The 26,832-nt window shown below is 44.9% G+C and overlaps 1 protein-coding gene across 4 annotated transcripts in view; it reads right to left on the bottom strand.

The window, feature by feature from the left end:
- The window catches only part of LOC138285437 (neurabin-2-like), a 464,888-nt gene that overhangs the window by 170,018 nt on the left and 268,038 nt on the right, over window positions 1-26,832 (bottom strand). The window lies entirely within an intron of this gene.

Below are 26,832 nucleotides of genomic sequence, written 5' to 3' on the forward strand. Positions count from 1 at the left end.
CGAATGGAAATTCATGCTGGTATTGTGAAAGAGTATAGATTAAAATGAAAGACTCGAGATAAAGCAAAATAAAAACAGAAACCCTCCTCCCACCCACTCAGCCTTCCTATTCTGTGTTTTTCTTTAACTGAACTGTCAATAATCCTTAGGCAGAAGACAAAGACAAACAAAAGAAGTCAAATAGAGCCATTTAGCCTTCTTGACTGCTGAGCAGGCAGCACTCAAGTGATCTGGAACAACATCACTCTAGAGGAAGGATTTCTCTAGAAGATGTTAGGATGGAGTATAAAGTTGGGGTGAGTAGAGCTGAGTAGTCTCAAGCTGCATCTAAAATACTGACATTCATATTCCGGTCATTTTTAGCGCAAGGATTTAGGTGAGTCATCTTCACCAGGATCTTAAGTCTTTCAGGGAGAGGATGCGGCTTAACTGCTAGGGCTGTCCGATCCAGCTTTGAGTCTCTGCGTTGGTTCAACATCCTGTGATTGTAGGCAAATCACTCAAGGACAGTGCCTGGATGCCCTCATGAGTGATTAGCCGCACTATACAAATCCAAGTATTATTATTTCAGCCCAATAGCTTTGTTCCTGATCACCTAGTTTGGCCACTTGGATATTCCCTGATTGCAGAAACATTCTGGTGCCCGCATGAGCACCATCAACCACAGAGACCTAGAATGCTACGTTGAAGTTACTGTACGTAAGGTAAAGACAGAAGCTTCTACCCACCTCTATGCAGCCTATTGCATCTGGTCTGGATGAGGGGAGCACTCCCAATTTTGCAAACATCTCTATGATGCACAATGCACCTGGCCACTCATTTTGGCCCCATTAGAGAAGGGCATTAATCATGTGACAATATGCTTTTATCCATCATTTGTGCACCACCTCCTGGGAAATTATTGTGAATTGTGAGGCTACAGACAAATACAGCATTCACTCATATGCTAGAGGGATTGATATACAGGGTACATAGCTGGCGAAAGGCACAGAGTCCTGAAAGGTAGGCACCTCCAAGAACAATGATGCAGCAGAAACAGTACACCAGAGGTTTTCTTGGCCGATGTTCCTGCACTTAGGACTCCTGCAGTTGGGTGAAGTGAAGGGATTCATCAGGTAGTTTGGATTCATGGTAGCTGGGATGGCCACCATGTCTCCCCCATCTTCAAACTTCAACTTCCTAGACAGGAGGAGGGGTCACTATATAAAAGAGGTAGAGCTTATGGCCAATATACACCTGACTTATCCCATCAAAATTACCATATAAAGAAAGAGGTGAATACAAACCTTCCATAGCCCAATCCCTTCAGAGAAGGCAATGTCTGGAAAGGGAGCTGAGTGTGGTCATAACATTCCCTTATTTATCACTTTCAGTTGGGGGGAGGTCAAGACTCATGGGCTAAATGATTATTTTTCTTTCTTATGTACTGCAGAGAGGAGGAGATTCTGCCTATGAGAAAAATCAGGAAACGGCAAATCATTAAGCTGTATTTAGCTCTGAAGCAAAGACAGGGGAACTGAAAGATATTGAAACTAGCTAGTATCCATGAAGTAAAGTGCACAGAGTAGGATTTTTAAACCTCTTCTCTACCCTCACCCTGCCTTTGATAGTCATTGTCAGAAGGCACCATAGTAGTGCGTCATGTTAATGTACGTAGGCACAGCTCATGGACAAAAAAGCTCCAAGATACCAGCATGGACCTCAAACAAGCGGAAACATGTTATCACCATAACATGCATCAGTTTCATAGTTTCCCTAATTTTGTATTTGAACCAGTGGGAGAAATTAACAAAGAAAGATAGAACTGCTTTAAGAATAAAAAGTGTACCAAAATATGCAGACTTAGAACAGGAAATGACGTGATATAACTCGTGTGTATAAAATAAATCTGGCACTATGCGAATGGGCTCTGTTAGACTGGGACCAAATGCTGAAGATATCAAGCTGAAGAAACTGCCTGTAAATTTAGTACCATGCTGAAGACTCTGATGTTTGGACATTATTGGCTCGGATATACGCCTTGGATTACATGCATAAGTATTTTTCCTTATACACTTAATAAAGCTTTACCTAAAATGAAAAGTATAAATTCTCAAAATAGTCCTTTCTACAGGTCTGGCAAGGACATGTCTTTTCCAACATTCCGTTGTGTCACCTGAAGGTTAGCAGGGACCAGATAAGGCCAGGCAGAACAACAATATTGAAAAGATGAAGGATTCAGCCACACAAACAGTGAATTTCTCAAAACGTATAATGCAAAATGACAGAATCATGAACTCCAGCAATCATATGATGTTTGGAAATGTGTTCCTCTTCTACTTTTTACCCACAAAGGATCTGTAAACCAAGTATACAGCTGCCTCTTACATTAAAGTCACCAAGGTTTGGCTATTTGCTACCTCCCAAGCTTGAGTATACACCATGTTTAGTATGTCCTTTCTTTCTCCTGGTTCCAGAGTGTAAATCAGCACAATCCCTTCTTAATCATTGTATCTTTAGCATGAATGGCAAGCCTGAAAGTCCTTGTGACTCATGGTGGGAAGTTCTTTTCCCTCATCACGTTGGGAGAGACTGACTACCAAATACAACCTACAGAGCTCTCTGTAGTGAAACACATTTATGGTTCAGCTTTACAGCCGGTAAAGTCACAAGTCACTCTATGCCATTCTCCATTCAACCTCCGGTACCATATTAAAACACAGTGAAACAAAAAGATTAACTTAGCTTGAAAACTCTTCCGAATTCATCTGTTGCGCATTATTCTGCCATCTACAGGTTGGGTCCAGAATGTTTTTATTTTTTTAGGTCGAGTGCAGAAGCGCTTCCCACCTGTTGTAAGTATTGTGGGCTTTTCACCACGCCCATCACTTTTAATCATTCAGGGGCTTGCCTTTCAAAAATCCCTTGATGACATTGGTAAATGCTTTACTTTTGAACCTGTTACATGGGTTACTGCACGAGTGCTGATACGTTTTACTGTGAACAAACTACTTTTCTTCTTTGTGTCTCTCCTTTGCACACACGGCGGCCATGGCGCTTTTGAATCGGCTCGCACTACCATCACCCAGCACCTCCCGCCCATTCCTCAGTTTCCTATTCGTGTCTGCCCATCCCCACCACCCGTCCCACGCCGTTGCTTGTTACACTTTGAAAACTGTTTGCTGCTTATTGACAATTGATCAAATTCTTCATAAATGTCAGTTTCTTCCAAGTTTATTTCAACTGTTTAGACTATATCATGCTCAGGAACAAAATGCCATTGTTAGTGGCCACCTTTTTCATTTGGTGCCTCTTCCATAAATGTCGGTTTGAGGTCCGTTTTCCAATGAACTCTTCCCATATGGTGTCCTGTTAATTAGCAACTTATCAGAGTGGTTGTTCGCAACTATTTTTTGCCGGCTGTCAGAGTGAGGTTTGGTGCGCTTGGTTCCTGGGTGTCCTTAATAGCAGCTATGGCGGTACTGATGCGTAAGGGAGCTCAGGTGTGGCACTGTGGTGAAAGGAGTGTGTGTTAATGAGCCCAGCTGCTGGATCCTGCCGACGTGAGCTACAAATTATTAATGTCCCCTCGCACATTCTCTGACCATTCACATGAACTATTTAAGGATTTAATTTTAAATTTGATGGATTTTAAAAGACATATCTCAGCACACAATATGGCTTTGGCAAATAATTATAACATATGTATGTCAGCGCTCTAAAACGTTTTAAGTTTTCCAAAGCACTCTTCACTCCAGTTCAAGTTCTGGTGAAACTAAAACCCTTGTTTTTCTCACCAGATGTTAGCATGTGTGTGTTATAGCAAAGGATAAAGGGACCCTTTATCTTATTTCAGATTGCATTGAAATGTGGATCAAATAATATTCAGGTCTTTCGCCCACATAGAGCTTATTCTGTATAATAGAAATACTTGGAGTGGGCTTTGGGTTAGTCCTTTGCTTATCATTTGTTGGCTATCTTCTCAATCGTATTTGCTAGATTATTATTTGAAGGAATTTCTTCTTCTTGACCCGTTTGTTGGTCCCCTGGAGAATAAGTTCTTTAATTTAAGTGTTGACGGCTCTTATGAGGGATCCACATTTTTTCTTTTAACACTGCATGGCAGTGCGCATGTCTTTTCTATAGATCTTCTTCCATGTGCTACAGGCCCCTCAGATGCTGCTCCAATCTCTCAATGTTGCTCCTCAGGCCTCCTGCACGTTCATAAAAGCAGATGTATTTTTGCCAGGGTTTGATTAAAGAGCAGACTTTATGTTGCATTGAACAGCAGACCTTGGCACACAGAGGCAGCACTTATAGAGCTGGTGAAGGGGGTGGCTGCTTCAAGAAACCAAATAGCCAGATCACTTGTTTAAGTTCATAGTCCTGTGGAAAGTACATTAAGCTTAGGAAAGCATGTTCCTCTGCATCCTCAGCCTTCTTTACTGTTTGTAAAATCTGTTCAGAGTTGTCTGCAATAAAATACTTGACAAAGGAAATCTTGTCACTTTTAAAGATTTAAAATATTGACTGTTGTGTATAGTTTCATGACATCTTTAAATATGTTTGCTTTTCCTACAGTATTTGTTTGTTTCTTTTACTCTTAAAAATGCTTTAGGAACTAGAATTGGCAAAGCTAACTGCTTACAACATGCATTATAAACACAAAACATAATGGTGTTGCCAGTGCTCCTTAGCTCTTATTTACAGACTGATTTATCTGTTGTTGTCAAAAAACTATTGTCGATAGCACTATACTTAAAGTGGGCTTTTAGTCAGCCCCTTGCTCGTGATTGTATGGTTTTCCTTTCTATCTCAGTTCACTGCTCCTCATTGGATGGCTATCAGCCCTATTCGTCTGTTTGTCCTAATTACAATATTTTGGATTGGATAACTTGTGTCCTTCCACTGCCGGTCAGGGGATTTTTATTAAATTTTTTTTAATTTCCTTGCATGATTCCATGGGATCGCATGTTTTTGTGTTCTTGCCCCATCACCATCTTCTCAATGTCTTTCATCCTGCTTCCCAACTCCATCTCCCCTTTCCACGACCCTCAATGTATTTATTAATTAAAAAACTATTTCTATGATGGCCTGGCAGTTACATGCTGCTTCCCAGGTGCTCGCTTCTCACCATTTGCACTGCAACCAATGCATACTTCATTTTTAGGTCGAGCGCGCAAACGCTTTGACCTGTTTTAAGTACTGTGGGCTTTCAACCACACCCACTTCACGCCCATCACTTTCGCTTGTTCATGGGCTTGCCTTTCAAAAATCCCTTGATGTCATTGGTAATTGCTTTACGTTTGTCCCTCCTTGGGGAGGTTTTGTTACCGCCTTGCAGACTGACCTTGTTACACGGACAATTGCATGATTGCAGATATACTTCAGCGTGGGTGAACTATTTTTTCTTTTGCCAACCTCCTTCAAGTTCCATTTCAGCCATGGCCCCACAGAGCCATCAGCACCAAAAGGGCAAACTCCATTGGCAGTTTTGGAGCACTGGTCACATTGTTCACACTGTTACCTAATCACAGTTATTTATTTTGGCTCTCCCCTTCATGCTCCATAGCTTTCTCCAAAACACTTATATTTTATAAATGCCTTACTGAAAAACACAGAAATCTGCAACACTGCTGCCATCACAGGAGGAGAGCTGATACTACAATATTCACTGCACTCGGGAAGTGTTGCCCCATAATGCTTTGCAAGCATTCTTTTTCAAAACACTTTTGACCTTAACTCAGCCTGTGGTGGTCCTAGGACAATGGGATCACCACCAAAACGTTCAGCATGACACACACTTTCTGTCTAGATCATCAGTGGGTCCCCACACTAGGTTAGTGGAAACCCCAAAATAACCCCTCTCCCACCATTCAGTCCCTTTTTAAGCTCTCTTGCGGCTGGAACTAATGTTTTACAGCTTGGAGTAGTTTGTGTTCCAAGGGCCTTAGTATTGCAGTAGGCTTGCTAAGCCTGAAAATGTGTAAGACACTACGCCCTCTGGGGGCTAAATATATCGTTGCACTGCATTACTTTGTGCCAGTCTATATTCATGTGGTTATGCGCTCTAGGGGCTAATTATATTGTTACATGACAATGTTTCTTACAAATGATTTTTTCATTGTAGTGCCCTCTAGGGGCTGTTCTGAGCATTGCAGTCAACATACTACAACTTTTGCTGCACTCGGTCCATCCCATAACACTTTGCAGGGCATTAGTTTACAAAACATTTTTGCTCATAACTCAGCCTGTGCTGGTCCTCGGACAATGGGACCACCTTCAAAATATTCACCACAACCTGCTCTTTCTGTCTAGATAACCTCACACTAGGTTAGTGGGGACCCACAAATAATAATTCCTCCATCCATTCAGTGTATTTTTAACCTCTTTTGTGACTGGAACTTTTGTTTTACAGCTGGGAGTAGTTTGTGTTTTAAGGGTCTTGTATGTACTATCATTGCAGTAGGCCTGCTAGCCGTGAAAATGTGTAACGCACTACGCCCTCTAGGGGCTAAATATATGGTTGCACTGCAATACTTTCAGTCATTTTCTTTTCACGTGGTTATGCCCTCAAGGAGCTACCTATATAGTAGCATGACAATGTTTCTTACAAATGCTATTTTTATTATGGTGTCCTCCAGGACAGTGATTCCCAACCTGTGGTCCGGGGACCCTTGGGGGTCCGCAAAGCCTCCTCAGGGGGTCCGCGACTGCTTAGAAAATTAACTAATAGTAATAGATTAGCTCCCCAGCTTTCAGTAATGACTTAGTTTTGGGGGGGGGGGGAGGGGTAGGGGGTGGATTCCAATAATGATTCAGTGGTGGTCCCCGGGTTCCAGTAATGATAAAGTGGGGGTCCACAGAAGTCAAAAAGTTGGGAACCACTGCTCTAGGGGGCTGTTCTAAGCATTACAGTCTAATGCCAAACATTTATTTCTGATTAAGGTTTTATTGGGTTTATACGATAATTGTATAGGTTTTATTAATCTCTCCTTATTGCAATTATGTCCATGATTCAGGCCAATTTAACATCCTTATTCCACTATGACTGTTTGAACACTCTTGATATGTTTAGGTGAAACTTCTAGTTTATTTCTCCTGTTACTCCTCCGTGGCTGTCTTATTTTGGGAATTTTGTTAGCCAGCCAGCAACTCTGATGGTAGGGTTATGAAAGTGGTATTCCATTGGAATTAGCATGGCAGATTTAAATTAGGAAGTTAAATGGCAACATTTTAGTTTTTGGCTGCAGATTGATGAAGAAGGTAAATGGAATTGATTTAGTTATATCCAGGGCCACTGGAATTATGTGGAAGGAAAAGACCAAATAATGAGGCAGAGTGGACTAATTTATGTGGCAAGAAAAGTCCAGCTATGAATTTACAACGTCAAAATCTCTAACAAGCAAATGTGAGGCCCACTGTATTGCAAATGCTTGATTTTTCTTCTAGCTTCATCAATCATTTGATGACCATGTCCATCAGATGTGCACCCATGAAGTCCCTGTGCGTGGACACAATCTTTACATTATTTTTCCCCTTTTGGTGACATTTCACATTGCTGGACTTACGTACTCTTGGTGGTACGCTCATTTCTAACTCCTTGCTTATTTACACTTCTATGAGGGAATGGGATGGTCACATGTGAAACCAGAGAAGTCTTCGGGCTGAAGACTCCTAGAGTTAAGTTAACCCTTTTAGTTTGCAGTGTTAATCTTGTCTGGATTCACATGCTGTGCACCAAATATAATCAAAGGTTTGGCATAACGTAGGGACAAATACCCCAATTAAATAATTGAAACCGGGATATGACTCAAAGATACCTTTATCAATTGATAATGTAAACCATTCTGTGCATCAATTACCATTCCATAATTTTTTGAAGATCTCCAGTGTGGAGATTGAAGCAACAAGAAATTTACACCATACAAAGACAGAACATCACCATTTGAAGAAATTGCAAAAATTCTGTACACAATAAAACAAATCACTGGGACCCTAGAAATGGAGGTGCCCAAAAAAGCATAGTATGGTTTGACTAGTGCAATTACGAGGAGAAAACAAGGAGGCTTTTTGCCCTAGACCGTAATTTACCTGGTGAAATGCAAATAGGACTGACCATGCAAGCACTTTTTGATTATAAGGAAGCAAGGAAACAAGAAGTGATCAGAAATGGACAATTATTTGTTTTATTTTGTACAGAAATTTTCCCTTTCACACCTTCAGACGAAGAGCGTAAACAGTTGCTGGTAACAGTGGGCAGGCCTTTCAAGGTGTTAAAAAAGAGGCCACTCCACAACGGAAATCTGTGATTAGAGTATCCACCAGAAAGAAAACTTACCCTGTAGGCATCTGTTCATAGAGTGTAGTGCTCCAGAATCACACGCTCTGAATACTCCTGCCATCTAGTGTTGGGTTCCGACATTTGTAAGTTGTTTTCTTCAAGACATTTCAAGTCATAAGCTATATAGTGACTCCTCCCTTAGTTGGCAATGTGCGTGCAACTCCATGTTCAACTGTTTTTCGTACCGGGGTGAGTTGTATTGAGTGGCAAGTAGACCGATTATGAGCATGTGTATTTCAAAAGGAGCTTAACTAGTAAACAGAAGACATCAGTGATTAGAGCCACACACTTCTGGGAAGGAGGATGGGCACATGTGAACCTACAGCACTACATGCTACAAACTGATGCTTGCAGTGCAACTAACATTTTCCGTTCGTAGCATGTCGATCTAGATACACATGTTATGCAAAGACTGTAAAGCACTACCCTAACACAAGCGGTGCTTAGTGTGTGCAAATCAGGGTTGGTTCTCAGTACTACCATATCATTTTGAACTTGAATGAAAAGATTCTGTAAAAAGAGTGCTTGCAATTCACTAATGTATCTGGGAGAAGTTACTGCAAAAAGAAAAGCCACTTCCCAAGAAAGGTACTGGAGTTGGCAAGGATGGTGGGTTTCGAAAGGGGCCACCATGAGTCAGGTAAGGACTATGTTGAGATTCCCCACTGGAGCAGGAAAACCCTGAGGAGGAGAATGATCCTTTTGAGGCTCTCAATGAATGCATTAACCACTGGTATGGAAAAGAAGGTTAAGTGTTCCCTAATTTGTAGGAATTTCCAGATGTTTAGAAATGCAGCAGTGGACAAATCTCTTCCACTTAGCAGGGTAACATGCAGGTGTAGATTTTCTGTGAGACTCTTGTAAGATGTCCATGTGTTCTTGTGGAAGACCTAACCAAACTCGAGGACCTTAGGTGCCTGATCGGTAGATTAAGTTGCTTTGGGTGTGGATGTCTGATCTGGTATTGGTTCCTGGTGAGAAAGTCTGGCCTGTTGGGGAGCTTCCAGTGGGGACTGAGTGACTTTTTGAAAACAGCTGTTTGGCTCAGGTGGTGCTATGAGAGAGAGAGTGTGTGTGTGTGTGTGTGTGTGTGTGTGTGTGTGTGTGTGTGTGTGTGTCTTAGATATAGAGTTTCCTGTATGTGGAGATGAAAAAGCCACAAAAGTTGTTTAGTGTTACAAACATCTTTAGCTCTATTAATGCAGTACATTAATGCTCTTTTAAATTCTAAGGTGTGTAGAGCTCTTTCAGCAACTGAATCAGGTTGCGGAAAGAAAACTGGAAGCTCAAACTATTGGTTCAAGTGAAAACTAGAAACCACTTCTGGAAGAAACTTTGGGTTGGTACGAAGTACTACCCTTCCAATGTACCTGGAAAATAGGTTTTTCGAAGGTTAACGCCTGAAGTTTAAGTTACTTACCTTTGGTAACGAAATATCTGGTAAAGACATTCTAGTTGCAGATTCCTTACCTTAGAATTTCCCCCAGGCGTCAGACTGGATCCGGAGATTTTTCTTCAAGCAATACCCTTGCGCATCGGTAGGTGGCGGCGGTCGACTCCGCAGGCGTCACTGGCGTCGTAGTCACCGTGATGTCGGGAGTAGTACATAGATGTTGCCTTCGCACAGTGATGTCAGTTTCTTTTAATGACTCCACGCCAAAGCGCAGAGCCGCTAAGAACACAGATTGGTGCAACAGAGCTAAGGACCTGAAGGGGGAATCCCTGTCCCTAAAAATCAGTTCACAAGTGGGGAGGATGGGTGGGCAGTAAGGAATCTGCAACTAGAATATGTCTCTACCAGATATTTTGTTACCTAAGGTAAGTAACTTGTACATCTGATAGAGACTTCTTGTTGCAGATTCATATCTTCGAATAGATACCCAAGAAATGCCATCCTCCCAGGTGGGCTGCAAACCAAGATCATACTAGGAAGTCCTGCAGCACCGAATGACTAAAGTAGCTGTCCCGACGGACCTCACTGTCCAGGCAGTAGTGTTTAGGAAACGTGTGCAGGGACGCCCACGTAGCTGCCTGGCAGATATCCAGGACAGGAACTCTGCGTGCTAACACGTTGGAAGCAGCAATTGCTCTGGTGGAATGAGCACGCAAGCCCCCAGGGGGTTGCTTCTTGGTCAAACCATAGCACATTTTGATGCAAAGAAGCATCCATCGAGAGATGGTACATTTTTGCACCGCCTTCCCTTTTTTCGCACCCACATACCAGACAAAGAGTTGATCGTCCACCCGGAAATCTTTAGTACGATTAAGATGGAACACCAACGCTCTATTTGGGTCCAGACGGTGGAGTGTCTCCTTCTCATGAAAAGGATGTGGGGGTGCGTAGAAAGTAGGAAGGGTAATGGACTGGCCTACATGAAAAGGCATAACCACCTTTGGAAGGAAAGAAGCCTTACTGCGTAACACCACTTTGTCAAGGTGCACAGCCAAGTATGGAGGTTTAGATGAAAAGGCTTGAAGCTCACTCGCCCTGCGAGCAGAGGTGATGGCAACAAGAAAGACAGTTTTGAAGGTGAGGAGCTGTAAGGGACAATTGTGCATCGGCTCAAAGGGAGTACACATTAAATAAGTAAGGACAAGACTGAGGTCCCACTGAGGCATGATAGATGGAGTGGGAGGAAATAAATGATTGAGGCCTTCTAAGAATCTACTCACAATAGGAGATTTAAAAAGTATGAGCTGATCAGGTAACCCAAGGACGCTGAAATGGCAGATAAATATCCTTTAAGGGTGCCCAAAGCAGAGTGCTGCTGGGCCAAAAAAAGAATAAACAGAAGAACCTCAGATAGAGGGGCAAAGAGAAGATCAACAGATTTGTTGGTGCACCATGCTACAAATGTTTTCCGATAGGCGTATACAGTTTTAGTGGAGGGACGCCTGGCTGCCAAGATAACATTGTAGACTTCGGGTGGAAGATCAAAAGTCGTCAACTGTTGCCACTCAATCTCCACTCATGAAGGCAGAGGTAGGACAGGTTCGGGTGAAGGACTGTTCCCTGTTACTTGCACAGAAGATCCGCTTGAAGAGGCAGTCCGAGTGGAGGATCGATGGACATGCCCACTAGCTCTGGATACTAGACTCTCCGTGCCCAGTCCGGAGCCACCAAGATGACTTGGGCCCGGTCGATCCTGACCTTCTTGAGAACTCTGGGCAGAAGTGGTATAGGCGGAAAGGAGGCCGGAGTTTCACTTGAGACGAAAAGCGTCTTTGAGCGAGTGCCGCCTTGGAAACTCCAACGCGCATAACAGCTGACATTGCGTGTTCTCTGAATGAGGCGAACAGATCTGACCAAGGCTCTCCCCACTGCAGAAAGAGACGTTGCGCCACCTCCAAATGGAGACGCCATTCGTGATCGGCTGTGCATCGACAGCTGAGTTAGTCCGCTCTGGCTTTGAGAGAACCCGCCAGATGCTGAACCACCAGGGTAATGCCCTGATGTTCCAGCCATATCCAGAGGCACAGTGCCTCCTGACAAAGGGTCCAGGACCCTACGCCGCCCTGTTTGTTGCAGTACCATGCAGCAGTATTGTCAGTGAACACTGCACTACTTTCCCTTTGAGAGAGGGAAGAAATGCTTTCAATGCAAGCCTGTTCACCCAGAGCTCCAGAAGATTGATATGGAGCCCAGAGGCCTTTGATCTAGCAGGATGCAGGAGGCCATGAGGCCCAGCAGCCTCAGAGTCAGTCTCACCGAAACCCAAGACAGAGACTGAAAGATCAGAATCATAGCCTGAATGTCTTCGACTCGATTTTCGTGAGGATAAGCCCGAAACTGCACTGTGTCCAGAACAGTTCTGATGAAGGGGAGCGTCTGAGGGTGAATCAGGTGTGACTTCGACATGTCTATAGTGAACTCCAGCGTGTGCAGGAGGTTCGCCGTGATCAGAAGGTGGGAGATGACTTTCTGGGGTGCATCGGGCGACATCACGGTGACTACGCCGCCAACGTCCGTGGAGTTGACCAACGCTACCTACTGACGCGCAAGGGTATGGCTCGAAGAAAAATCTTCGGATCCAGTCTAACGCCTGGGGGAAATTCCAAGGTAAGCAATCTACAACTAGAAGTCTCTATCAGATGTTCACTCACATGTCGTAGTGAAGTGAGTGCCACCAATAAGGCTATTTTCCAAAAAAGAAACTGGATTGGACTTGTATGTAAAGGTACAAATGGAGGTCCCATAAGTCTGGTAAGCACAATATAAAAATTCCATGTTGGTGCGGGAGGCACCACAGGGGGAAAATCACTCTTAAAGCCCTTCCATAAATGTTTTAATAACTGGGATTTTGAATAATGTTAAATGTTGACTATTTTGTAGTTAAGCTGCTTTTGTTGACAAATACAGTCGTATTGATGTATATGCTGGGCCACAAGTTTGTAAATAGGGCAAATAGCAAACAATATCTTGAATAGTTACATTAAACGGATCAATTTGTTTGTTTTGACAAATAACAAACCTTTTCCATTTGCTCTAGTTGTGGGTTTGCGTACTTTCTTAAGAATTTTCATGCATTCAGGAGGTAAGTATGAATATCTCAATTTTATGACTTCAGGAGCCAAATCGCAAGGTTGAGTTCTTTGAGAATTGGGTGTCTGATTTCTCCATGGTTCTGAGTGAGAAAATCCGGGTGTAGGGGAAGCTTCTCGTGTGGAACTACTGAAGGTTCGAGTAGTGTTGTGAACCACGGTTGATGTGCCCAAGTGGGAGCCACCAGAATGAGGGTGAGAGGTTTGTCTGAGCTTTCTCACCACAAAGGGAAGGAGAAGGAGAGGTGGAAAAGTGTAAGCAAATATCCCTGATTAATTCATTGATAGAGCATTGCACTTGGAGAGGGGGTGAGGGAGCCTGGAGGCAAAGTTTGGGCATTTTGAGTTGTTTGCTGCTGCAAACGAATCTATGTGTGGAAATCCCAAACGATGGAAGTATTTGTGTAGGACTTGAGGATGGAGCTCCCACTTGCGGACTTGTTGCCGTTTGGATGAGCAGGTCGGCAAGATGGTTGCGGACTCTGGAACACCTGGGAGGTGTTCTGCTAGCAGTTGAATGCTGTGTCCAATTGCCCAATGCCAGATTGTCTGAGGTAGTTGAGACCCTGTAGAGGGTCCTCCCTGTTTTTGTAAATAAAACATGGCTGTTGTATTGTCTGTCTAGACTATACCAGTCTTGCCTTGGAGGTGAACTAGAAAGGCTTTGAGTGCTAGGTGAATTGCCTGATGCACCAATTAAGTTATGTGTAGAGCTTGATATCTGGTGTCCGACATACCCTGTATTGAAAGAGTAAGGAGATGAGCACCCCAACCTGTAAGTGAGGAACCCCCTGTGAGTGAGCTGGGGAACAGGGTCTACAAACGGTCACCCTTTTGTCAGGTTTTGTGTATTCCACCATAGCAGAAAAGAGTGGGTGCCGCTCTCTACCGACACTAGTTTGAGTATCTGACACTGTGTTTCAGACCATTGACTCGCCAGACATGCCTGCAGTGGACGCATGTGTAGTTTTGCATATTGGACTATTGCAATATAAGATGCCATCATCACTAGAATTTTTTGTATTGTTCGTACTGGAATATGTTGATTGGGAAATAGTTGACTCAATAGAGTTATTATGTTTTGAATTATAATTGGAGTGGGGTAGGATAATCTTAAATGTTTGTTGAGAACAGCACCTAAGTAGGGCTGTATCTGGGACAGTTGTAGGTGTGATTATTGTAGTGAACCCTACCTGGTGTAGAAGATGACTGTGTGCTGTAGACGTTGCTGAAGGGAACTGGATCGTCCAGATATGGGAAGACAAATGCTTTGGATGTGTAGATGCGCTGCAACTATTGCGAGGCATTTTGTGAATACACTAGGTGCAGTTGTTACTCCGAATGGGTGATTTTTTAACTGGTAATGTCTGCCTTGTATAACAAATCTGAGATATTTTCTTTGTACTGGATGTATTGGGATGTGAAAATAAACATCCTTTAGATCTAGAGCAGACATGAACTGTCCTTGTCGTAATAGCGGTATTACATATTGTAGAGTGACCATATGAAAATTCTTTGATAGGATATATTGTTTCAGTGGTCTAGGATCTGGTATTGGACGAAAGGACCCATCTTTTTACCGAATGACTAGATACAGAGAATAAACTCCTTTTCCCTTCTGATGATTAGGAACTAACTCTACTGCTCCTTTGTGAAGGAAAGCATGTACTTCTTGATTTAACAATTGGAGATGTTCTAGAGAGAGTTTGTGTTTTTTTGGTGGCATATTTGGAGGTGTGTTTATTAACTCCAGGCAATAATCATGTTGGATAATGTCCAACACCCATTGGTCTGTTATATTTTGCCAGCTGGGGTAAAATTGTTGTAGACGTCCCCCGGCAGGAGTTGTTTGATCGAGGGGCATGAGGACAGAGTCACTGTATTGAGGTGTAAGGGGTGGTGCGAGTGGATGCACCTTTTCCTCTACCTTTGGAATTGTTTCCCTTATACGATCCTCTATAGAAACCTCTTGAAGAGTATGTTGAATGCTGCTGTCTGAAAGAGGTAGATGATTCTGATGACGATTGTCTATTACTTGGTTTGAAAGTTGTTTTACGAAAGGAGTCTCGGCTTTCCGGCGTTTGTAGAGCTCCCATAGACTTTGCAACATCAGCATCTTTAAAAAAAATATTCTAGAACTTGGTCTACTTGTGGACCAAAAAGATGTTCCTGATCAAAGGGGGGGGATTTAAAAACATTTGTTGGACTTCATGTTTAAAATCTGTACACACAGGCATTCATGATGGCATAATAATACGCTTGTGTTTATTCCCCTGGCAGCTCTATTTGCTGGATCAAGAGCAGATTTAATGCATTGTGTTGGACAACAACTTGTACAAGTTGTTGTCCCTTCTTTTTAAATTCTTCTGGGAGAAATTGAACAAGATCTTACATCTCGTCCCAGTGTGCTTTGTCATATCTTGCCAATAGAACTTGTGTGTTGGCAATCCTCCAGTGGTTGGCTGCTTGAACCCCTCACTCTTAACTGAAGCGTAAATGAGCTTTGACTCTTTGTCTGGAGGTGTCCCCCCAGAAGATTGAGAATTAGCTAGTTTCTGAGCATTGGAGACTACTAGGGAATCTGGTGAAATCGGTCCCTTAATATAAGCAGGATCTGATGGAGCTGGTTTATATTGTCAACCCTGGGTGTAACCATTCAGGCGCCAACAGAGTCTTTAAACATTTCCTTTGCATGCCACGCCCTGCCCTTTAACAGGGGTAGATACTGAGATGCCCTAGTTGTAGAACAAGGTTTTTCGAACAGAAAATCATCTTCTATAGGGTCTTTATGCAATGGGACCTGATGGTATGCAGCCGCCCTAGCTACCAGCTCATTAAAAGATGTAGTATCATCTGGTGGAGATGGTTTTGCCATATAGAAATCAGGATCTGTGTCCTCTGGTGAGTCCATTTCATATGTGTTCCAACCATCTAATGATGGCTGTTGCGTGTTATTCTCCCTTCCTTGATCTTCTACATAGGAGTGTGGTGACCCTAATGGAGTTTTGTGTATTAAATCTTCTGCCTCAGAGTGTGAATGATGTGGTAAAGGAGGTGGAGGAGAGGGTGGTACGGGTGGAGGTATTGGACTGGAGGCAATTACCTTTATCCTCTTCTTCTGTGGAGGTGGTCAAACATCAATTGACTCCTCAAATGAAGTCTGAGGCTTAAGATGGGAAGATTTTGCCCCTATCCGACCAGTATTTGGTTGAATATGTATTGTCTTTTGTTTCAGATCGAGCTTCTCCTCCATAGTCTATCAATAGGCTCTGGTGCCGAAACAGATGGTTTCGATCCGAATGGTGATGCTTTCGGTGCCGAAGAATGTTTTGATTTCGGTTCACAATAATGTTTTGATTCAGGCGCTGAAAAGCTCAATGCTGACGTTTTTGGAACCGAAAACAGCCCAGGTAGTGTCAGTGCCGAAACCTTCGAGACCATTGTGAGGGAGAAGTCTTTAGGCTTGGCCTTCGGTGTAGAGCCAGAAGGTGAAGCATCCTTGGCAATTATTTGGTGCCATATATGGCCGGTTGGTAGGGGTGGGCCGATAGCTTTAGTCTCTGTAGAAGCGGAATGCTTCCTTGGTACATGGGCCTTTGTACGCACTGCATGCTACGCCAATGGTATCTGCTCGCCCTCTTCAGCCTCCGACTCGGATTCTGAAATGGAAAAGGCATCCTCCACCACAGCAGTGGCCTTGTGGAACTCTTCCTGCAGCTCGATGTCCTGGAGACCGAAGATATCTGGTGTGCCCTTAAGGTCTTTTTGCTGCATTTCTCTTCAGAGTGCCAGATGCTCCTGTAGCGTCTTCTTCGACTGAAACGATCAACAGGCCTCACAGTCCTCTCCTTTATGATCCGGTAATAACAGAGTGGAGGTCTGGGTGGGGGTACTTGGCAAGGCACCTAGGGCAAAAGCGAAAAGGTGTCCCTGCCATCAGCAACACACTTCACTTAGATACCGAAGCGTGCAAAGAGAGAGAGGCCCAATCGGGCAAGGCCAAAAGGCAGTGGACGAAGTATGTCGACATGACAAAATGTTTTTTGTGCCCCGTTCGCAGTATGTGAATGAAAGACGATTGAAAACAATACAGATGAGTATAGAAAGTCAAAGTTATTTCAAAAGGGCTTGAAGCGGTCTTAAACAGAAGCATTGAAGAACATGTCTGAACCCAATGGAGGTAAGAAAACAATCTAACAAACAATCTAACAATGGAGTCGATCCCATGCGCAGTATCACCAAAAGGAGGGGACACTTTACCTTGTGACTCTGACAACTTCTTTGAAGAAAAACAACTTCTACACATACAGACCCAACACTGAAGGCAGAAATATGCAGAGCATGTTTATCTACAGCTACACATGCCATCGAACAAAAGGATTATAGCAAAATGTCAGTGGGGTTGTTTATTTCTGCAGTTCCTCTCTAACTGCTGACGGTGTGGAACGATGTGAGCAGGCAAGGCTAGACCTCCACTCCAAGCCATGTGCATGCTCTTTACTTCTCAGTTAAATTCCTTCGTGCACACTGCCGTTACTGGCCTGAGCACAAGGGGAAGGCTTCAATGGACAGAAAACCAATAATCACTTCATGGGTTAAAAACAATTGGCAATGTTCTTTTTCTCCCTCCACCACGCTTCCACATGTGTGCACCTAATGGGACTAACTAATCCAGACACCGCTCTCTTGATGCTTATATTGGCCAGTATCAAGAGTACAGCACCAGGATTGGCTCAGACAGGAGAACCTAGTGCTTCTTAGGAGATCAGGGAGATGCAGCTGTGATTCCCCCACTCCTAACATCACACAGGTAGAAGAGGACTCAAGTGGGCATGCTGGGCTGGTCACAGGAAGACACTCTTGCAACCCGACATGCACATTTCACGACCAGGAAACCAAGTCAATAACGTAAGCCACACCCCGCCACCCCCATACGTAGAAAGGCGAGCAACCTGGCTGGACACTTAAAAGCACTTCAGAAGGAAATAAAATGTAATTTTTAAAACATTTTTTTAATACAGAGGCCAAAAAATAGAGGGGGCAAAGCCCTTTCTCCTAAAGAGGAACCGCCCCTGGTAACCTCATCCTCCCACTCCTCCCCCAGTCCACTCCAAATAAGTTGAAGGAAGGCTTTGAAGGGTAGATGGATTGCTAGGAGCTTGACTTAGCTGATGGGGTGCCCCTGTTGATAGGAAACCCTCACTCCATGCTCCCCAGTCATCTTGAGAGGCGTACGTAAGAAAGGAGACTTGCGGATCTAGGAAAAGCCTCCCCTGCAACAGATTGTTGCTGTTTCACCACTGCAGAAAACAATGTACATTGGCCTTTATACCTCTTGAGCCTCCATTAGACACGCTCCTTGTGACCACTGTGCAAAGAGGCACCGTTGCAACAAGCGCATGAGTAGCTGGGCTTAGGGCATTATGGCGATGCACGAGGCCATAAAGCAAAAACGTGCATAATGGTTTGGACTGTGCAGTAAAGATTTGGCTCTAAAAGAAGCACTAGAGACTGGAAATCCAAACCCCTCTGCCGGCTGTGATAGGCCTGGTCTGTGACTGCGTTTAGTGTCCACTTTTAGAAGGGCTGCATCTACAAGGCTAACAAGTAAGATCTGGTTGCAATGATGCTGAACTAGAGGCTGTGGAGGAGGGAGATGGTAGCCTGGCCATACAATAAGCATTGGGGCGTGCTTGTGCTCTTGATCAATCCATTGTATAGGTAAGGGAAGACAGGTCATCAGTGTCAAAAGGGTGAAGGGGGCCACACTGTCCATACAAAAGTGAGGGGAAAGTTCTAGTGATTATTTAAGTGGTGAAGTACGAGGTGGTGGTGATGGGGAAGGAACTGAAAGCACAAATGGGGTAGGGCAAGTGCCTCTGTCCATGTGTTTTTTGCATTTGGAAACCACAGTTGGCTCTATGGGAGGTCCTCTTCAAAGGTAAGCTTTTGTTCTGAGGCAAAGTCTCAACCAGCTTGGGAAGCACTCTTGGAGAAATCTTACCGGTGCTGAAATGGAAACGTTTTTGTATCAATCTCAGTTCCTCCTGAAGGCGGTGAAAGAACTGTTGTTCCAAGTTGTCGAAGCCCTCCACAGAGGGCATCTTTGGCGCAGATAGTTTGGGTGCTGATGAGGCCCTCAAATAAAACAGCTGTCACCGATGGCTTAGGTGCCTTTTGGATCCGAACATGCTTTGGGCACCAACAGTATCTTCAGGGTCGACAGTGGCTTTGAATCAGAGGAAGGCTTCAAGGGCAGTGTTGGGAGGATATTTTGCCTTTGTTGCACCTTTGGGCTTGGAGTGGTAGCGCTCATGGTCGGGGACACTGTCTGTACTTTTGTTGCCACAATTGGCACACCCTGGCATCCAGGTAAGTCCCTTGTAACTGGTACCCCTGGTACCAAGGGCCCTGACGCCAGGGAAAGTCTCTAAGGGCTGCAGCATGTCTAATGCCACCCTGGGGACCCCGCACTCAGCACAGACACACTGCTTGCCAGCTTGTGTGTGCTAGTGGGGATAAAAAGACTAAGTCGACATGGCACTCCCCTCAGGGTGCCATGCCAACCTCACACTGCCTATAGGTATAGATAAGTCACCCCTCTAGCTGGCCTTACAGCCCTAAGGCAGGGTGCACTATACCATAGGTGAAGGCATAAGTGCATGAGCACTATGCCCCTACAGTGTCTAAACAAAACCTTAGACATTGTAAGTGTAGGGTAGCCATAAGAATATATGGTCTGGGAGTCTGTCATGCACGAACTCCACAGCACCATAATGGCTACACTGAAAACTGTGAAGTTTGGTATCAAACTTCTCAGCACAATAAATGCACACTGATGCCAGTGTACATTTTATTGTAACATACACCCCAGAGGGCACCTTAGAGGTGCCCCCTGAAACCCTAACCGACTACCCGTGTAGGCTGACTGGTTTTAGCAGCCTGCCACACACCAGACATGTTGCTGGCCACATGGGGAGTGTGCCTTTGTCACTCTGTGGCTAGTAACAAAGCCTGTACTGGGTGGAGGTGCCTCTCACCTCCCCCTGCAGGAACTGTAACACCTGGCGGTGAGCCTCAAAGGCTCACCCCCTTTGTTACAGCACCCCTGGGCCCTCCAGCTAGTGGAGTTGCCCGCCCCCTCCGGCCACGGGCCCACTTTTGGCGGCAAGGCCGGAGGAGATCATGAGAAAAAGAAGGAGGAGTCACTGGCCAGTCAGGGCAGTCCCTAAGGTGCCCTGAGCTGAAGTGACTCTGACTTTTAGAAATCCTCCATCTTGCAGATGGAGGATTCCCCCAATAGGGATAGAAATGTGCCCCCCTCCCCTCAGGGAGGAGGCACAAGGAGGGTGTAGCCATCCTCAAGGACAGTAGCCATTGGCTACTGACCTCCCAGACCTAAACACACCCCTAAATTCAGTATTTAGGGGCTCCCCAGAAGCTAGGAAACTAGATTCCTGCAACCTAAGACGAAGAAGGACTGCTGAGCTGAAAAACCTGCAGAGAAGACGGAGACACTAACTGCTTTGGCCCCAGCTCTACTGGCCTGTCTCCCCACTTCAAGAAAACTGCAACAGCGCACGTTCCACAGGGTCCAGCGACCTCTGAAGCCTCAGAGGACTACCCTACATCTAAAAGGAACAAGAACTCCAGAGGACAGCGGCTCTGCTCCAAAGAAGAAACATCTTTGCAACAAAGAAGCAACTTTTAAAGAACACACGTTTCCCGCCGGAAGTGTGAGACTTTGCACTCTGCACCCAACGCCCCCGGCTTGACTTGTGGAAAACCCACACTACAGGGAGGACTCCCTGGCGACTGCGAGCCCGTGAGTAGCCAGAGTTGACCCCACTGAGCCCCCACAGCGACGCCTGCAGAGGGAATCTAGAGCCCCCCCCCCCTGACCGCGACTGCCTGCTTCTAAGAACCCGACGCCTGGTAAGGACACTGCACCCGCAGCCCCCAGGACCTGAAGGATCCGACCTCCAGTACAGGAGCAACCCCCAGGTGGCCCTCTCCCTTGCCCAGGTGGTGGCTACCCCGAGGAGCCCACCCTTGCCTGCATCGCTGAAGAGACCCCTTGGTCTCCCATTGAACTCCATTGCAAACCCGACGCCTGTTTGAACACTGCACCCGGCCGCCCCCGTGCCGCTGAGGGTGTACTTTTTGTGCTGACTTGTGTCCCCCCCCGGTGCCCTACAAAACCCCCCTGGTCTGCCCTCCGAAGACGCGGGTACTTACCTGCTGGCAGACTGGAACCAAGGCACCCCCTTCTCCATTGAAGCCTATGCGTTTTGGGCACCACTTTGACCTCTGCACCTGACCGGCCCTGAGCTGCTGGTGTGGTAACTTTGGGGTTGCTCTGAACTCCCAACGGTGGGCTACCTTGGACCCAACTTTGAACCCCGTAGGTGGTTTACTTACCTACAAATCTAACAAACACTTACCTCCCCCAGGAACTGTTGAAAATTGCACTGTCTAATTTAAAAATAGCTATTTGCCATTTGTGTTAAGACTGTATATGCTATTTTGCTAATTCAAAGTTCCTAAAGTTCATAAGTGAAATACCTTTCATTTAAAGCATTGTTTGTAAATCTTGAACCTGTGGTTCTTAAAATAAACTAAGAAAATATATTTTTCTATACAAAAACCTATTGGCCTGGAATTGTCTCCGAGTGTGTGTTCCTCATTTATTGCCTGTGTGTGTGCAACAAATGCTTAACACTACCCTCTGATAAGCCTACTGCTCAACCACACTACCACAAAATAAAGCATTAGAATTCTCTTTTCGCCACTATCTTACCTCTAAGTGGAACCCTTGGACTCTGTGCATACTATTCCTTACTTTGAAATAGTGCATACAGAGCCAACTTCCTACAATCACCTTATGGAAATTCTCCACCAGAGGGACGTCAAATGTTTAAGACGAGCGGCACATGGCTACGGAAAGGGCCTGAGGCCATGCAATGCAGGATTTGACACAGACTGATCTCTGGAAGATGACAGTAGGAGGAAAGGCAACAAAACTAGAATCCAAATATCAGCTAGGAACAGACCAGGAAGTGTAGAAATGCAATGAACTTGGAGCCCTGGCCATGCACGTCTGAACCTGATGACAGAAAAAAAAAAATCTAGCACTGAGTCAGTGCCCATGCGTACTGATAGCTAAGGGAGGAGTAAGTGTATACCTTGTGACTAAATAGACTTCTATGAAGGAAAAACACCTTGCAAATATCCAAGCTCAACTCTAGATAACCACAGTATGCAGATTATGCATACCTACAACAACACATGCTATAGAGCGTTACCAAAGGTAAGTAACATTCTTCTAATCACAGACTTTATACTTTAGAATAGATACCAAAGCAGTAACACCTTAAGGTGGAGGGTCGGTGCAGCTGGCTCAGACCAAAAAAAGTCTTGAAAAACTGAATGGGCAAAATGTCCTTCAAGCTGGACCTGGCTACCAAGGTAGTAGTACTTTGTGAACATAAGCACCAATGCCCATGTCACAGCCTGGCAGATGTTAAGGACACACCCCTCACACAAAAACAATGGTAGCGCCAAGGGAGGACAGGAGCTCAGACCTTCTTTCTGTCTGTAGCTTCTTAGCCAGTACATGGCAGTATCTTAATTAAAAGAACTATCCACATCGGCTAGGTCCTCTTCTGCACAGCCTTCCCTTCCTTTATTCAATAAAGCTGATTGTTTACTTGATGATTCTTGACACCATCACTATAAAACCTCAAGGCCCTTTGGGGGTCTAAGCAGGGTGATTGATTGTCCAATAGAGAAAAAAGTCTCTCAATAAGAAGGCTGCCAAGTTATCAGCACCAAGTTATCCAGAAAAAAATATTGCATAGGGCGGCTGTACTAAAAGCGCCTGAAGTTCACCTGTGCGACGTGCCAAGTGGTTGACGACCAGTAAGATGTCTTGATACTCTAGCTACTTCCAAAGATGAAAATCCTCTTGGCACAGGACCCAGGACCGTACACCACCCAGTTTGTTGTGTTACCACATAGCTGTGGTATTGGCTGTGAAAACGTATTCCAGCCACCCTCTGATGGACGGCAGGAAGGCCTTCCTTTCCAGATGAATGCGCTACAGCTCCAACAATGTGATGTGATGCCGGTCCTGCACTGGAGTCCAGAGGCCTCTGCAATCCATTTACCTGAGATCACCCCCACCCCTGTCAAACCCAACAGCAATTAGTTCAACAGCACTGTAAGCTCTGGGCAGAGCAGAGAGAGTGACCTGCCGAAGAACACATTTTGACCTGTCACACACCACTGGAGATTATGGCAATTTCTGCCGAGACCTTGATGGCTGTGGAAAGGCGGTCTTTTAGCTATGCCAGGTTCTACTTCTGTGCTCACATATGTCACCTGGTGTAGTTGACCAGAAGGATGCACAAGGCTAAGAGGCCAAGAAGCCACAGTGCTACTTGTAGTATAACCTCGGACAAAGAAGAAATTAAAGCAATATTATTGGTGGCTTGGCTTCAATGTCTAAACAGAGCGCAAAGTGAAAGACTGTATAGTGTGTTTGTGTTGTGAGGAAAGTTTAAAGCACAGGGTGCAACCCATGTTGATCAGGTAGCTCACAAGTAAGCTCTAGGAAGATGTGGCTCTGGGCATTTCGGGTCCAAATTACAATGATAAATAAGAATGGTCAACACTATGTTATAATGTTGGCTGATACGTTCAGGAGGTCGCTAGAAATATGCATTACAAGAGGGATAGAAACATAACATGCCACAAAGTTTTTGTCAGTGAGTTTTAGAAGTGAAGATAATTCCAACGTTCTTAACAGACAATAGGGCTCAACTTGTGTCACTGGAGACGTAAGAATTTCTCCAGAAAAGAGCCAACATAGAAACAAATTTGCTTTCTACACCCCTGAAACAAATTACATGGCTGAATCATGTAATCAAGAAGAGAAAGAAGAAATTAATTTGATATGTACAGACCTCCACCACGTCACAACAGGAAAGTTCATTTGAATTTTTCAGAGGTATGAAACGAAACTCTAGACCCCCTACATCTCACTTGCTCCGAAGAAGCAATTCAATTGTGATGTACAGATCTGCACCGCATGTCACAACAGGAAAGGTACCATTTTCATTTTTTCAGAGGTATGAAACCAAACTCCAGAACCCCCACATCTTACTTGTTCTCCCAGGCAGGACAAAACACAAACATGGAGTGGAGCGAGAATGAAATCCAAAGGTTGAAAGGAAGAAAAAATGTTGTTTGATGAGAACAACATCCACCATAAGTACCACTGTTAAAATTGGAGACACTGTCAAAATATGACGTCCCATGTGTCACAGTAGCCTATTCAATGTCTTTGGTGGCACAGCGAGGTTCGAGAGAAATTTATTCTGGTAGTGTTGCTGAAGGAAAAGAAACACAACAGCGCTCATGGTTCAAGGGAAAATGGTGGTGTTGGAAGGGGTCCGGGGCATGTGGGGTGTCATCTAATATAAGAATGTGCCAGAGAGAAGGTCAACAAGTAAGGAAGTAAGGAAGACAACTATGTAACAACTCCCCAGCCTATTTTATGGATTACAGTGTGACTGGATGCAAGGATGGCTTTTCCACACACCCCTCTGGGTGCTGTTAAAATGTTAACCGATCTATTTTATTTAATTTACCGCATAGGTTTAGGTATTCAGACATTGTTAACATTTCCTTTCCATATATTTGATTACAGTTTTTAGTCAACTTCCTATTGGGATGGTTGGGACAGGGGAAAAATGTGTGGTAGTCTCAAAGGAAGCTTCAGCCTTAGCGCTGTGAACTTTGGAATGTGTATGACCTCATCACATCTTTAGAGTTCTACAGTTATGTCAAGGTAACTAGGGCAAAGGGCCTGAGAGGGGAACACTAGTACCTGAGGTTAACACACTTTCTGTTAGAGACCATCTAGCTGCAGATTCCCTTAGAGTATTTCCTAGGTGTCATACTGTCAAATAATTCCTTGGTGAGCTGTCAGGTAACGAATTTCCGCTCAGCATTGAAGCAGTTCCACTCTGGAAACGACATGCAGAGCCTATATAGGTGGCACCCCTGCATATTGACGTCAGTTGCTTTTGAGGCTGTTCACTCCCCCAGAGGCTGAGCCCCAAGAGCAATTTGGTTGTGACCAGTTTGCAGATTCCTAGTCTCAAGAGCTTATCAAAGGATAGAGTCCAATCACAGAATGGGGACAATGGGAGGGTTAGTGAGGAATCTGTGACTAGAGTATCAGATAAAAGCATTACCAAAGGTTAGTAACTTGTTCATCTGATAAAGATTTCTAGCCATGGATTCCTCACTTTCTGAACAGATACCAAAGCAGTAACTACTGGAGGAGGGTCTTTGAATGGACTCAAACCAGAAAATTCTGCAGATTGTAGCAGGCAAAATGCCCCTCTCTGCGAACCTGACCGTCCAGACAATAGTGCTTCATGAACATATGGAAAGACGCCTACATAGCTGCCTGACAGGGACCCCCCATGTGCTAACGCAGTGGTAGCAGTTTTGGCCCTAGTAGAATGAGCATGCAGTCCTTGGCCAAAGCCAAGCAGATCTTAATGCAGAACATGATCCAGAGGAAGGTGGTTCTCTTTTGCACTGCCTTGCCTTTCTTCACTCCAGAGACCCCCAAACAGAGCTGATCGCCATTCACTGATCGTTAGTAAGACCAATGTAAAGGTAGAGTGCTCTTTTGGGGTCCACGCAATGGAGGCGTGCCTCCTTCTCAGAGGGGTGAGGTGGGGCATAGAACACCAGTAGGGTGATTGTTTGACTAAAGTCACAACGTTAGGTAGACACAATGCAAGCATCTACAGAATTAGCTTGTCTGGGAAAAAGGTGGTGAATTGACACAAAGAGCCTGAAGCTTTTCACACGCTGTGACTTGACAGCAAGGAGCCGTAATAGACAGCTGTCAAGTGGCTCAAATGAAGTGCATATCAAATAAGTGAGGACCACGTACAGGCATCCCGAATTCCACTCAAGGTGGAACAAATCTCAGAGCGAGAGATGTTTGGGAAACTCCAATGTGGACATGGCACGATGTTGGCGGTGGTGAATAGACCGAGCCAAGGTGCTCCCAGTTCGCGGAAGTGACCATACTTCACCATCTCCAGGTGTACTGCAACTCATGATGCAATAAGCATCAACAACTGAGTCCATCTGTCCTGGCAGTCAAGGAGCCCGCTAAGTGGTTCACCACCAAGATCCCTTAACGGTCCGGCCAAGCCCAGGGGTCCAGGGATTCCTTGCAGAGGGTCCGTGACCCAAACATGCCTGAATTGTTGCAATACCATAAGGCAGTGGTGATGTCCGTGAGCACCTGCACTAGCCTTCCCTTGATGGATGGAAGGAAGGTTTTCAATGGTTAACGGATGGCCCTCAGCTCATGAAGGTTATTGTGGAGCCGGGACTCTGCTAGAGACCAGAGGTCTCTGATCTCCACCTCTCCTGGGTGGCCGCCCCAACCCAGAAGCAATGCATCATTCATCACTGTCACCTGAGTGGGGAAGAAAGAGGGGATCTGTCGCTGACCCAATTACGGTCCAGTATACACAACTGCTGGTCTTTTGCAGTCTCCTCTGAAATCTGAACATGGTTGGAGAGGTCCCCTTGATTTTGGGTCCACTGAGACTTCAAGTCCCACTGCAGAGCCCACTTATGCCACTTGGTGTGCTCAACCAGCAGGATTTAAGAGGCCATCAGTCCCAGCAGCCTCAGTCGACCTCACTGAAATCCAGGTTCGAGGCTGAAAGATCAGGGTTATGCCCTCAATGCCCTGGACTCTTTCCCAGAAGAAAGGCACAAAACCGAATTGTGCCCAGAATGGCTTCAATAAAGGGGAGTGTCTGAAAAGGGGTTAGGTATGACTTCAGCATGTTGATAGTGAACTCCAAAGATGATAGGAGACTCACCGTCATCTGGAGATGGTTGACTACAGCCTGGGGTGA

The sequence above is a fragment of the Pleurodeles waltl genome, chromosome 3_1, assembly GCF_031143425.1.
Source record: "Pleurodeles waltl isolate 20211129_DDA chromosome 3_1, aPleWal1.hap1.20221129, whole genome shotgun sequence".
NCBI lineage: Eukaryota > Metazoa > Chordata > Amphibia > Caudata > Salamandridae > Pleurodeles > Pleurodeles waltl.